We start from the raw sequence: 13,672 nt of genomic DNA, 5'->3' as shown, positions 1-13,672 counted from the left end.
CAGCAGAACGGCCATAAGGTGCCCGAGGCAGCAATAGACCCATGGAGTCAAGTCGGCTGGAGGACGATGTATTGAATCGGGACGCAATTTGAGTGATCCATCGTCATTAGGTGGCCCTGAAAGTTACAATTCACTATCAGTTTTTCGTGCGATTCGAAAATCTTTGACTCACAGCAGAACGGCCATAAGGTGCCCGAGGCTGCAATAGCCCCATGGAGACAAGTCTGCTGGAGGACAATGTATTGAATCGGGACGCAATTTGAGTGATCCATCGTCATTAGGTGGCCCTGAAAGTTACAATTCACTATCAGTTTTTCGTGCGATTCGAAAATCTTTGCCTCACAGCAGAACGGCCATAAGGTGCCCGAGGCTGCAATAGCCCCATGGAGACAAGTCTGCTGGAGGACAATGTATTGAATCGGGACGCAATTTGAGTGATCCATCGTCATTAGGTGGCCCTGAACGTTACAATTCACTATCAGTTTTTTGTCCGATTCGAAAATCTTTGCCTCACAGCAGAACGGCCATAAGGTGCCCTAGGCAGCAATAGAGCCATGGAGACAAGTCGGCTGGAGGACGATGTATTGAATCGGGACGCAATTTGAGTGATCCATCGTCATTAGGTGGCCCTGAACGTTACAATTCACTATCAGTTTTTCGTCCGATTCGAAAATCTTTGACTCAAAGCAGAACGGCCATAGGGTGCCCGAGGCAGCAATAGACCCATGGAGACAAGTCTGCTGGAGGACGATGTATTGAATCGGGATGCAATTTGAGTGTTCCATCGTCATTAGGAGGCCCTGAAAGTTACAATTCACTATCAGTTTTTCGTCCGTTTCGAAAATCTTTGACTCACAGCAGAACGGCCATAAGGTGCCAGAAGCAGCAATAGACCCATGGAGACAAGTCGGCTGGTGGACGATGTATTGAATCGGGACGCAATTTGAGTGATCCATCGTCATTAGGTGGCCCTGAAAGTTACAATTCACTATCAGTTTTTCGTCCGATTCGAAATTCTTTGACTCACAGCAGAACAGCCATAGGGTGCCCGAGGCTGCAATAGAACCATTGAGACAAGTCGGCTGGAGGACGATGTATTGAATCGGGACGCAATTTGAGTGATCCATCGTCATTAGGTGGCCCTGAAAGTTACAATTCACTATCAGTTTTTCGTGCGATTCGAAAATCTTTGACTCACAGCAGAACGGCCATAAGGTGCCCGAGGCTGCAATAGCCCCATGGAGACAAGTCTGCTGGAGGACAATGTATTGAATCGGGACGCAATTTGAGTGATCCATCGTCATTAGGTGGCCCTGAACGTTACAATTCACTATCAGTTTTTTGTCCGATTCGAAAATCTTCGCCTCACAGCAGAACGGCCATAAGGTGCCCTAGGCAGCAATAGACCCATGGAGACAAGTCGGCTGGAGGACGATGTATTGAATCGGGACGCAATTTGAGTGATCCATCGTCATTAGGTGGCCCTGAACGTTACAATTCACTATCAGTTTTTCGTCCGATTCGAAAATCTTTGACTCACAGCAGAACGGCCATAAGGTGCCCGAGGCAGCAATAGACCCATGGAGACAAGTCTGCTGGAGGACGATGTATTGAATCGGGATGCAATTTGAGTGTTCCATCGTCATTAGGAGGCCCCGAAAGTTACAATTCACTATCAGTTTTTCGTCCGATTCGAAAATCTTTGACTCAAAGCAGAACGGCCATATGGTGCCCGAGGCAGCAATAGACCCATGGAGACAAGTCGGCTGGAGGACGATGTATTGAATCGGGACGCAATTTGAGTGATCCATCGTCATTAGGTGGCCCTGAACGTTACAATTCACTATTAGTTTTACGTCCGATTCGAAAATCTTTGACTCACAGCAGAACGGCCATAAGGTGCCCGAGGCAGCAATAGACCCATCGAGACAAGTCTGCTGGAGGACGATGTATTGAATCGGGACGCAATTTGAGTGATCCATCGTCATTAGGTGGCCCTGAACGTTACAATTCACTATCAGTTTTTCGTCCCATTCGAAAATCTTTGACTCACAGCAGAACGGCCATAAGGTGCCCGAGGCAGCAATAGACCCATGGAGACAAGTCGGCTGGAGGACGATGTATTGAATCGGGACGCAATTTGAGTGATCCATCGTCATTAGGTGGCCCTGAACGTTACAGTTCACTATCAGTTTTTCGTCCGATTCGAAAATCTTTGACTCACAGCAGAACGGCCATAAGGTGCCCGAGGCAGTAATAGACCCATGGAGACAAGTCTGCTGGAGGACGATGTATTGAATCGGGACGCAATTTGAGTGATCCATCGTCATTAGGTGGCCCTGAACGTTACAATTCACTATCAGTTTTTCGTCCCATTCGATAATCTAGACTCACAGCAGAACGGCCATAAGGTGCCCGAGGCAGCAATAGACCCATGGAGTCAAGTCGGCTGGAGGACGATGTATTGAATCGGGACGCAATTTGAGTGATCCATCGTCATTAGGTGGCCCTGAAAGTTACAATTCACTATCAGTTTTTCGTGCGATTCGAAAATCTTTGACTCACAGCAGAACGGCCATAAGGTGCCCGAGGCTGCAATAGCCCCATGGAGACAAGTCTGCTGGAGGACAATGTATTGAATCGGGACGCAATTTGAGTGATCCATCGTCATTAGGTGGCCCTGAAAGTTACAATTCACTATCAGTTTTTCGTGCGATTCGAAAATCTTTGCCTCACAGCAGAACGGCCATAAGGTGCCCGAGGCTGCAATAGCCCCATGGAGACAAGTCTGCTGGAGGACAATGTATTGAATCGGGACGCAATTTGAGTGATCCATCGTCATTAGGTGGCCCTGAACGTTACAATTCACTATCAGTTTTTTGTCCGATTCGAAAATCTTTGCCCCACAGCAGAACGGCCATAAGGTGCCCTAGGCAGCAATAGAGCCATGGAGACAAGTCGGCTGGAGGACGATGTATTGAATCGAGACGCAATTTGAGTGATCCATCGTCATTAGGTGGCCCTGAACGTTACAATTCACTATCAGTTTTTCGTCCGATTCGAAAATCTTTGACTCACAGCAGAACGGCCATAGGGTGCCCGAGGCAGCAATAGACCCATGGAGACAAGTCTGCTGGAGGACGATGTATTGAATCGGGATGCAATTTGAGTGTTCCATCGTCATTAGGAGGCCCTGAAAGTTACAATTCACTATCAGTTTTTCGTCCGATTCGAAAATCTTTGACTCACAGCAGAACGGCCATAAGGTGCCAGATGCAGCAATAGACCCATGGAGACAAGTCGGCTGGTGGACGATGTATTGAATCGGGACGCAATTTGAGTGATCCATCGTCATTAGGTGGCCCTGAAAGTTACAATTCACTATCAGTTTTTCGTCCGATTCGAAATTCTTTGACTCACAGCAGAACAGCAATAGGGTGCCCGAGGCTGCAATAGAACCATGGAGACAAGTCGGCTGGAGGACGATGTATTGAATCGGGACGCAATTTGAGTGATCCATCGTCATTCGGTGGCCCTGAAAGTTACAATTCACTATCAGTTTTTCGTGCGATTCGAAAATCTTTGACTCACAGCAGAACGGCCATAAGGTGCCCGAGGCTGCAATAGCCCCATGGAGACAAGTCTGCTGGAGGACAATGTATTGAATCGGGACGCAATTTGAGTGATCCATCGTCATTAGGTGGCCCTGAACGTTACAATTCACTATCAGTTTTTTGTCCGATTCGAAAATCTTTGCCTCACAGCAGAACGGCCATAAGGTGCCCTAGGCAGCAATAGACCCATGGAGACAAGTCGGCTGGAGGACGATGTATTGAATCGGGACGCAATTTGAGTGATCCATCGTCATTAGGTGGCCCTGAACGTTACAATTCACTATCAGTTTTTCGTCCGATTCGAAAATCTTTGACTCACAGCAGAACGGCCATAAGGTGCCCGAGGCAGCAATAGACCCATGGAGACAAGTCTGCTGGAGGACGATGTATTGAATCGGGATGCAATTTGAGTGTTCCATCGTCATTAGGAGGCCCCGAAAGTTACAATTCACTATCAGTTTTTCGTCCGATTCGAAAATCTTTGACTCAAAGCAGAACGGCCATATGGTGCCCGAGGCAGCAATAGACCCATGGAGACAAGTCGGCTGGAGGACGATGTATTGAATCGGGACGCAATTTGAGTGATCCATCGTCATTAGGTGGCCCTGAAAGTTACAATTCACTATTAGTTTTTCGTCCGATTCGAAAATCTTTGACTCACAGCAGAACGGCCATAAGGTGCCCGAGGCAGCAATAGACCCATCGAGACAAGTCTGCTGGAGGACGATGTATTGAATCGGGACGCAATTTGAGTGATCCATCGTCATTAGGTGGCCCTGAACGTTACAATTCACTATCAGTTTTTCGTCCCATTCGAAAATCTTTGACTCACAGCAGAACGGCCATAAGGTGCCCGAGGCAGCAATAGACCCATGGAGACAAGTCGGCTGGAGGACGATGTATTGAATCGGGACGCAATTTGAATGATCCATCGTCATTAGGTGGCCCTGAATGTTACAATTCACTATCAGTTTTTCGTCCCATTCGAAAATCTTTGACTCACAGCAGAACGGCCATAAGGTGCCCGAGGCAGCAATAGACCCATGGAGACAAGTCGGCTGGAGGACGATGTATTGAATCGGGACGCAATTTGAGTGATCCATCGTCATTAGGTGGCCCTGAATGTTACAATTCACTATCAGTTTTTCGTCCGATTCGAAAATCTTTGACTCACAGCAGAACGGCCATAAGGTGCCCGAGGCAGCAATAGACCCATGCAGACAAGTCTGCTGGAGGACGATGTATTGAATCGGGACGCAATTTGAGTGATCCATCGTCATTAGGTGGCCCCGAACGTTACAATTCACTATCAGTTTTTCGTCCGATTCGAAAATCTTTGACTCACAGCAGAACGGCCATAAGGTGCCCGAGGCAGCAATAGACCCATGGAGACAAGTCTGCTGGAGGACGATGTATTGAATCGGGATGCAATTTGAGTGTTCCATCGTCATTAGGAGGCCCCGAAAGTTACAATTCACTATCAGTTTTTCGTCCGATTCGAAAATCTTTGACTCACAGCAGAACGGCCATAAGGTGCCCGAGGCAGCAATAGACCCATCGAGACAAGTCTGCTGGAGGACCATGTATTGAATCGGGACGCAATTTGAGTGATCCATCGTCATTAGGTGGCCCTGAACGTTACAATTCACTATCAGTTTTTCGTCCCATTCGCAAATCTTTGACTCACAGCAGAACGGCCATAAGGTGCCCGAGGCAGCAATAGACCCATGGAGACAAGTCGGCTGGAGGACGATGTATTGAATCGGGACGCAATTTGAGTGATCCATCGTCATTAGGTGGCCCTGAATGTTACAATTCACTATCAGTTTTTCGTCCCATTCGAAAATCTTTGACTCACAGCAGAACGGCCATAAGGTGCCCGAGGCAGCAATAGACCCATGGAGACAAGTCGGCTGGAGGACGATGTATTGAATCGGGACGCAATTTGAGTGATCCATCGTCATTAGGTGGCCCTGAATGTTACAATTCACTATCAGTTTTTCGTCCGATTCGAAAATCTTTGACTCACAGCAGAACGGCCATAAGGTGCCCGAGGCAGCAATAGACCCATGCAGACAAGTCTGCTGGAGGACGATGTATTGAATCGGGAGGCAATTTGAGTGATCCATCGTCATTAGGAGGCCCTGAACGTTACAATTCACTATCAGTTTTTCGTTCGATTCGAAAATCTTTGACTCACAGCAGAACGGCCATAAGGTGCCAGATGCAGCAATAGACCCATGGGGACAAGTCGGCTGGTGGACGATGTATTGAATCGGGACGCAATTTGAGTGATCCATCGTCATTAGGTGGCCCTGAAAGTTACAATTCACTATCAGTTTTTCGTGCGATTCGAAAATCTTTGACTCACAGCAGAACGGCCATAAGGTGCCCGAGGCTGCAATAACCCCATGGAGACAAGTCTGCTGGAGGACAATGTATTGAATCGGGACGCAATTTGAGTGATCCATCGTCATTAGGTGGCCCTGAAAGTTACAATTCACTATCAGTTTTTCGTGCGATTCGAAAATCTTTGCCTCACAGCAGAACGGCCATAAGGTGCCCTAGGCAGCAATAGACCCATGGAGACAAGTCGGCTGGAGGACGATGTATTGAATCGGGACGCAATTTCAGTGATCCATCGTCATTAGGTGGCCCTGAACGTTACAATTCACTATCAGTTTTTCGTCCGATTCGAAAATCTTTGACTCACAGCAGAACGGCCATAAGGTGCCCGAGGCAGCAATAGACCCATGGACACAAGTCTGCTGGAGGACGATGTATTGAATCGGGATGCAATTTGAGTGTTCCATCGTCATTAGGAGGCCCCGAAAGTTACAATTCACTATCAGTTTTTCGTCCGATTCGAAAATCTTTGACTCAAAGCAGAACGGCCATATGGTGCCCGAGGCAGCAATAGACCCATGGAGACAAGTCGGCTGGAGGACGATGTATTGAATCGGGACGCAATTTGAGTGATCCATCGTCATTAGGTGGCCCTGAACGTTACAATTCACTATCAGTTTTTCGTCCGATTCGAAAATCTTTGACTCAAAGCAGAACGGCCATAGGGTGCCCGAGGCAGCAATAGACCCATGGAGACAAGTCTGCTGGAGGACGATGTATTGAATCGGGATGCAATTTGAGTGTTCCATCGTCATTAGGAGGCCCTGAAAGTTACAATTCACTATCAGTTTTTCGTCCGTTTCGAAAATCTTTGACTCACAGCAGAACGGCCATAAGGTGCCAGATGCAGCAATAGACCCATGGAGACAAGTCGGCTGGTGGACGATGTATTGAATCGGGACGTAATTTGAGTGATCCATCGTCATTAGGTGGCCCTGAAAGTTACAATTCACTATCAGTTTTTCGTCCGATTCGAAATTCTTTGACTCACAGCAGAACAGCCATAGGGTGCCCGAGGCTGCATTAGAACCATGGAGATAAGTCGGCTGGAGGACGATGTATTGAATCGGGACGCAATTTGAGTGATCCATCGTCATTAGGTGGCCCTGAAAGTTACAATTCACTATCAGTTTTTCGTGCGATTCGAAAATCTTTGACTCACAGCAGAACGGCCATAAGGTGCCCGAGGCTGCAATAGCCCCATGGAGACAAGTCTGCTGGAGGACAATGTATTGAATCGGGACGCAATTTGAGTGATCCATCGTCATTAGGTGGCCCTGAACGTTACAATTCACTATCAGTTTTTTGTCCGATTCGAAAATCTTTGCCTCACAGCAGAACGGCCATAAGGTGCCCTAGGCAGCAATAGACCCATGGAGACAAGTCGGCTGGAGGACGATGTATTGAATCGGGACGCAATTTCAGTGATCCATCGTCATTAGGTGGCCCTGAACGTTACAATTCACTATCAGTTTTTCGTCCGATTCGAAAATCTTTGACTCACAGCAGAACGGCCATAAGGTGCCCGAGGCAGCAATAGACCCATGGAGACAAGTCTGCTGGAGGACGATGTATTGAATCGGGATGCAATTTGAGTGTTCCATCGTCATTAGGAGGCCCCGAAAGTAACAATTCACTATCAGTTTTTCGTCCGATTCGAAAATCTTTGACTCAAAGCAGAACGGCCATATGGTGCCCGAGGCAGCAATAGACCCATGGAGACAAGTCGGCTGGAGGACGATGTATTGAATCGGGACGCAATTTGAGTGATCCATCGTCATTAGGTGGCCCTGAACGTTACAATTCACTATTAGTTTTACGTCCGATTCGAAAATCTTTGACTCACAGCAGAACGGCCATAAGGTGCCCGAGGCAGCAATAGACCCATCGAGACAAGTCTGCTGGAGGACGATGTATTGAATCGGGACGCAATTTGAGTGATCCATCGTCATTAGGTGACCCTGAACGTTACAATTCACTATCAGTTTTTCGTCCCATTCGATAATCTAGACTCACAGCAGAACGGCCATAAGGTGCCCGAGGCAGCAATAGACCCATGGAGTCAAGTCGGCTGGAGGACGATGTATTGAATCGGGACGCAATTTGAGTGATCCATCGTCATTAGGTGGCCCTGAAAGTTACAATTCACTATCAGTTTTTCGTGCGATTCGAAAATCTTTGACTCACAGCAGAACGGCCATAAGGTGCCCGAGGCTGCAATAGCCCCATGGAGACAAGTCTGCTGGAGGACAATGTATTGAATCGGGACGCAATTTGAGTGATCCATCGTCATTAGGTGGCCCTGAAAGTTACAATTCACTATCAGTTTTTCGTGCGATTCGAAAATCTTTGACTCACAGCAGAACGGCCATAAGGTGCCCGAGGCTGCAATAGCCCCATGGAGACAAGTCTGCTGGAGGACAATGTATTGAATCGGGACGCAATTTGAGTGATCCATCGTCATTAGGTGGCCCTGAACGTTACAATTCACTATCAGTTTTTCGTCCGATTCGAAAATCTTTGACTCAAAGCAGAACGGCCATAGGGTGCCCGAGGCAGCAATAGACCCATGGAGACAAGTCTGCTGGAGGACGATGTATTGAATCGGGATGCAATTTGAGTGTTCCATCGTCATTAGGAGGCCCTGAAAGTTACAATTCACTATCAGTTTTTCGTCCGTTTCGAAAATCTTTGACTCACAGCAGAACGGCCATAAGGTGCCAGATGCAGCAATAGACCCATGGAGACAAGTCGGCTGGTGGACGATGTATTGAATCGGGACGCAATTTGAGTGATCCATCGTCATTAGGTGGCCCTGAAAGTTACAATTCACTATCAGTTTTTCGTCCGATTCGAAATTCTTTGACTCACAGCAGAACAGCCATAGGGTGCCCGAGGCTGCAATAGAACCATGGAGACAAGTCGGCTGGAGGACGATGTATTGAATCGGGACGCAATTTGAGTGATCCATCGTCATTAGGTGGCCCTGAAAGTTACAATTCACTATCAGTTTTTCGTGCGATTCGAAAATCTTTGACTCACAGCAGAACGGCCATAAGGTGCCCGAGGCTGCAATAGCCCCATGGAGACAAGTCTGCTGGAGGACAATGTATTGAATCGGGACGCAATTTGAGTGATCCATCGTCATTAGGTGGCCCTGAACGTTACAATTCACTATCAGTTTTTTGTCCGATTCGAAAATCTTTGCCTCACAGCAGAACGGCCATAAGGTGCCCTAGGCAGCAATAGACCCATGGAGACAAGTCGGCTGGAGGACGATGTATTGAATCGGGACGCAATTTGAGTGATCCATCGTCATTAGGTGGCCCTGAACGTTACAATTCACTATCAGTTTTTCGTCCGATTCGAAAATCTTTGACTCACAGCAGAACGGCCATAAGGTGCCCGAGGCAGCAATAGACCCATGGAGACAAGTCTGCTGGAGGACGATGTATTGAATCGGGATGCAATTTGAGTGTTCCATCGTCATTAGGTGGCCCCGAAAGTTACAATTCACTATCAGTTTTTCGTCCGATTCGATAATCTTTGACTCAAAGCAGAACGGCCGTATGGTGCCCGAGGCAGCAATAGACCCATGGAGACAAGTCGGCTGGAGGACGATGTATTGAATCGGGACGCAATTTGAGTGATCCATCGTCATTAGGTGGCCCTGAACGTTACAATTCACTATTAGTTTTACGTCCGATTCGAAAATCTTTGACTCACAGCAGAACGGCCATAAGGTGCCCGAGGCAGCAATAGACCCATCGAGACAAGTCTGCTGGAGGACGATGTATTGAATCGGGACGCAATTTGAGTGATCCATCGTCATTAGGTGGCCCTGAACGTTACAATTCACTATCAGTTTTTCGTCCCATTCGAAAATCTTTGACTCACAGCAGAACGGCCATAAGGTGCCCGAGGCAGCAATAGACCCATGGAGACAAGTCGGCTGGAGGACGATGTATTGAATCGGGACGCAATTTGAGTGATCCATCGTCATTAGGTGGCCCTGAATGTTACAATTCACTATCAGTTTTTCGTCCGATTCGAAAATCTTTGACTCACAGCAGAACGGCCATAAGGTGCCCGAGGCAGCAATAGACCCATGCAGACAAGTCTGCTGGAGGACGATGTATTGAATCGGGACGCAATTTGAGTGATCCATCGTCATTAGGTGGCCCTGAACGTTACAATTCACTATCAGTTTTTCGTCCCATTCGATAATCTAGACTCACAGCAGAACGGCCATAAGGTGCCCGAGGCAGCAATAGCCCCATGGACACAAGTCTGCTGGAGGACAATGTATTGAATCGGGACGCAATTTGAGTGATCCATCGTCATTAGGTGGCCCTGAACGTTACAATTCACTATCAGTTTTTTGTCCGATTCGAAAATCTTTGACTCACAGCAGAACGGCCATAAGGTGCCCTAGGCAGCAATAGACCCATGGAGACAAGTCGGCTGGAGGACGATGTATTGAATCGGGACGCAATTTGAGTGATCCATCGTCATTAGGTGGCCCTGAACGTTACAATTCACTATCAGTTTTTCGTCCGATTCGAAAATCTTTGACTCACAGCAGAACGGCCATAAGGTGCCAGATGCAGCAATAGACCCATGGAGACAAGTCGGCTGGTGGACGATGTATTGAATCGGGACGCAATTTGAGTGATCCATCGTCATTAGGTGGCCCTGAAAGTTACAATTCACTATCAGTTTTTCGTCCGATTCGAAATTCTTTGACTCACAGCAGAACAGCCATAGGGTGCCCGAGGCTGCAATAGAACCATGGAGACAAGTCGGCTGGAGGACGATGTATTGAATCGGGACCCAATTTGAGTGATCCATCGTCATTAGGTGGCCCTGAAAGTTACAATTCACTATCAGTTTTTCGTGCGATTCGAAAATCTTTGACTCACAGCAGAACGGCCATAAGGTGCCCGAGGCTGCAATAGCCCCATGGAGACAAGTCTGCTGGAGGACAATGTATTGAATCGGGACGCAATTTGAGTGATCCATCGTCATTAGGTGGCCCTGAACGTTACAATTCACTATCAGTTTTTTGTCCGATTCGAAAATCTTTGCCTCACAGCAGAACGGCCATAAGGTGCCCTAGGCAGCAATAGACCCATGGAGACAAGTCGGCTGGAGGACGATGTATTGAATCGGGACGCAATTTGAGTGATCCATCGTCATTAGGTGGCCCTGAACGTTACAATTCACTATCAGTTTTTCGTCCGATTCGAAAATCTTTGACTCACAGCAGAACGGCCATAAGGTGCCCGAGGCAGCAACAGACCCATGGAGACAAGTCTGCTGGAGGACGATGTATTGAATCGGGAAGCAATTTGAGTGTTCCATCGTCATTAGGAGGCCCCGAAAGTTACAATTCACCATCAGTTTTTCGTCCGATTCGAAAATCTTTCACTCAAAGCAGAACGGCCATATGGTGCCCGAGGCAGCAATAGACCCATGGAGACAAGTCGGCTGGAGGACGATGTATTGAATCGGGACGCAATTTGAGTGATCCATCGTCATTAGGTGGCCCTGAACGTTACAATTCACTATTAGTTTTACGTCCGATTCGAAAATCTTTGACTCACAGCAGAACGGCCAAAAGGTGCCCGAGGCAGCAATAGACCCATCGAGACAAGTCTGCTGGAGGACGATGTATTGAATCGGGACGCAATTTGAGTGATCCATCGTCATTAGGTGGCCCTGAACGTTACAATTCACTATCAGTTTTTCGTCCCATTCGAAAATCTTTGACTCACAGCAGAACGGCCATAAGGTGCCCGAGGCAGCAATAGACCCATGGAGACAAGTCGGCTGGAGGACGATGTATTGAATCGGGACGCAATTTGAGTGATCCATCGTCATTAGGTGGCCCTGAATGTTACAATTCACTATCAGTTTTTCGTCCGATTCGAAAATCTTTGACTCACAGCAGAACGGCCATAAGGTGCCCGAGGCAGCAATAGACCCATGCAGACAAGTCTGCTGGAGGACGATGTATTGAATCGGGACGCAATTTGAGTGATCCATCGTCATTAGGTGGCCCTGAACGTTACAATTCACTATCAGTTTTTCGTCCCATTCGATAATCTAGACTCACAGCAGAACGGCCATAAGGTGCCCGAGGCAGCAATAGACCCATGGAATCAAGTCGGCTGGAGGACGATGTATTGAATCGGGACGCAATTTGTGTGGTCCATCGTCATTAGGTGGCCCTGAATGTTACAATTCACTATCAGTTTTTCGTCCGATTCGAAAATCTTTGACTCACAGCAGAACGGCCATAAGGTGCCCGAGGCAGCAATAGCCCCATGGACACAAGTCTGCTGGAGGACAATGTATTGAATCGGGACGCAATTTGAGTGATCCATCGTCATTAGGTGGCCCTGAACGTTACAATTCACTATCAGTTTTTTGTCCGATTCGAAAATCTTTGACTCACAGCAGAACGGCCAAAAGGTGCCCTAGGCAGCAATAGACCCATGGAGACAAGTCGGCTGGAGGACGATGTATTGAATCGGGACGCAATTTGAGTGATCCATCGTCATTAGGTGGCCCTGACGTTACAATTCACTATCAGTTTTTCGTCCGATTCGAAAATCTTTGACTCACAGCAGAACGGCCATAAGGTGCCAGATGCAGCAATAGACCCATGGAGACAAGTCGGCTGGTGGACGATGTATTGAATCGGGACGCAATTTGAGTGATCCATCGTCATTAGGTGGCCCTGAAAGTTACAATTCACTATCAGTTTTTCGTCCGATTCGAAATTCTTTGACTCACAGCAGAACAGCCATAGGGTGCCCGAGGCTGCAATAGAACCATGGAGACAAGTCGGCTGGAGGACGATGTATTGAATCGGGACGCAATTTGAGTGATCCATCGTCATTAGGTGGCCCTGAAAGTTACAATTCACTATCAGTTTTTCGTGCGATTCGAAAATCTTTGACTCACAGCAGAACGGCCATAAGGTGCCCGAGGCTGCAATAGCCCCATGGAGACAAGTCTGCTGGAGGACAATGTATTGAATCGGGACGCAATTTGAGTGATCCATCGTCATTAGGTGGCCCTGAACGTTACAATTCACTATCAGTTTTTTGTCCGATTCGAAAATCTTTGCCACACAGCAGAACGGCCATAAGGTGCCCTAGGCAGCAATAGACCCATGGAGACAAGTCGGCTGGAGGACGATGTATTGAATCGGGACGCAATTTGAGTGATCCATCGTCATTAGGAGGCCCTGAACGTTACAATTCACTATCAGTTTTTCGTCCGATTCGAAAATCTTTGAGTCACAGTAGAACGGCCATAAGGTGCCCGAGGCTGCAATAGACCCATGGAGACAGTCTGCTGGAGGACAATGTATTGAATCGGGACGCAATTTGAGTGATCCATCGTCATTAGGTGGCCCTGAACGTTACAATTCACTATCAGTTTTTCGTCCGATTCAAAAATCTTTGACTCACAGCAGAACGGCCATAAGGTGCCCGAGGCAGCAATAGACCCATGGAGACAAGTCGGCTGGAGGACGATGTATTGAATCGGGACGCAATTTGAGTGATCCATCGTCATTAGGTGGCCCTGAATGTTACAATTCACTATCAGTTTTTCGTCCGATTCGAAAATCTTTGACT

The sequence above is a fragment of the Schistocerca cancellata genome, chromosome 4 (assembly GCF_023864275.1).
Source record: "Schistocerca cancellata isolate TAMUIC-IGC-003103 chromosome 4, iqSchCanc2.1, whole genome shotgun sequence".
NCBI lineage: Eukaryota > Metazoa > Arthropoda > Insecta > Orthoptera > Acrididae > Schistocerca > Schistocerca cancellata.
Note: the sequence above shows the minus strand (reverse complement) of the source record.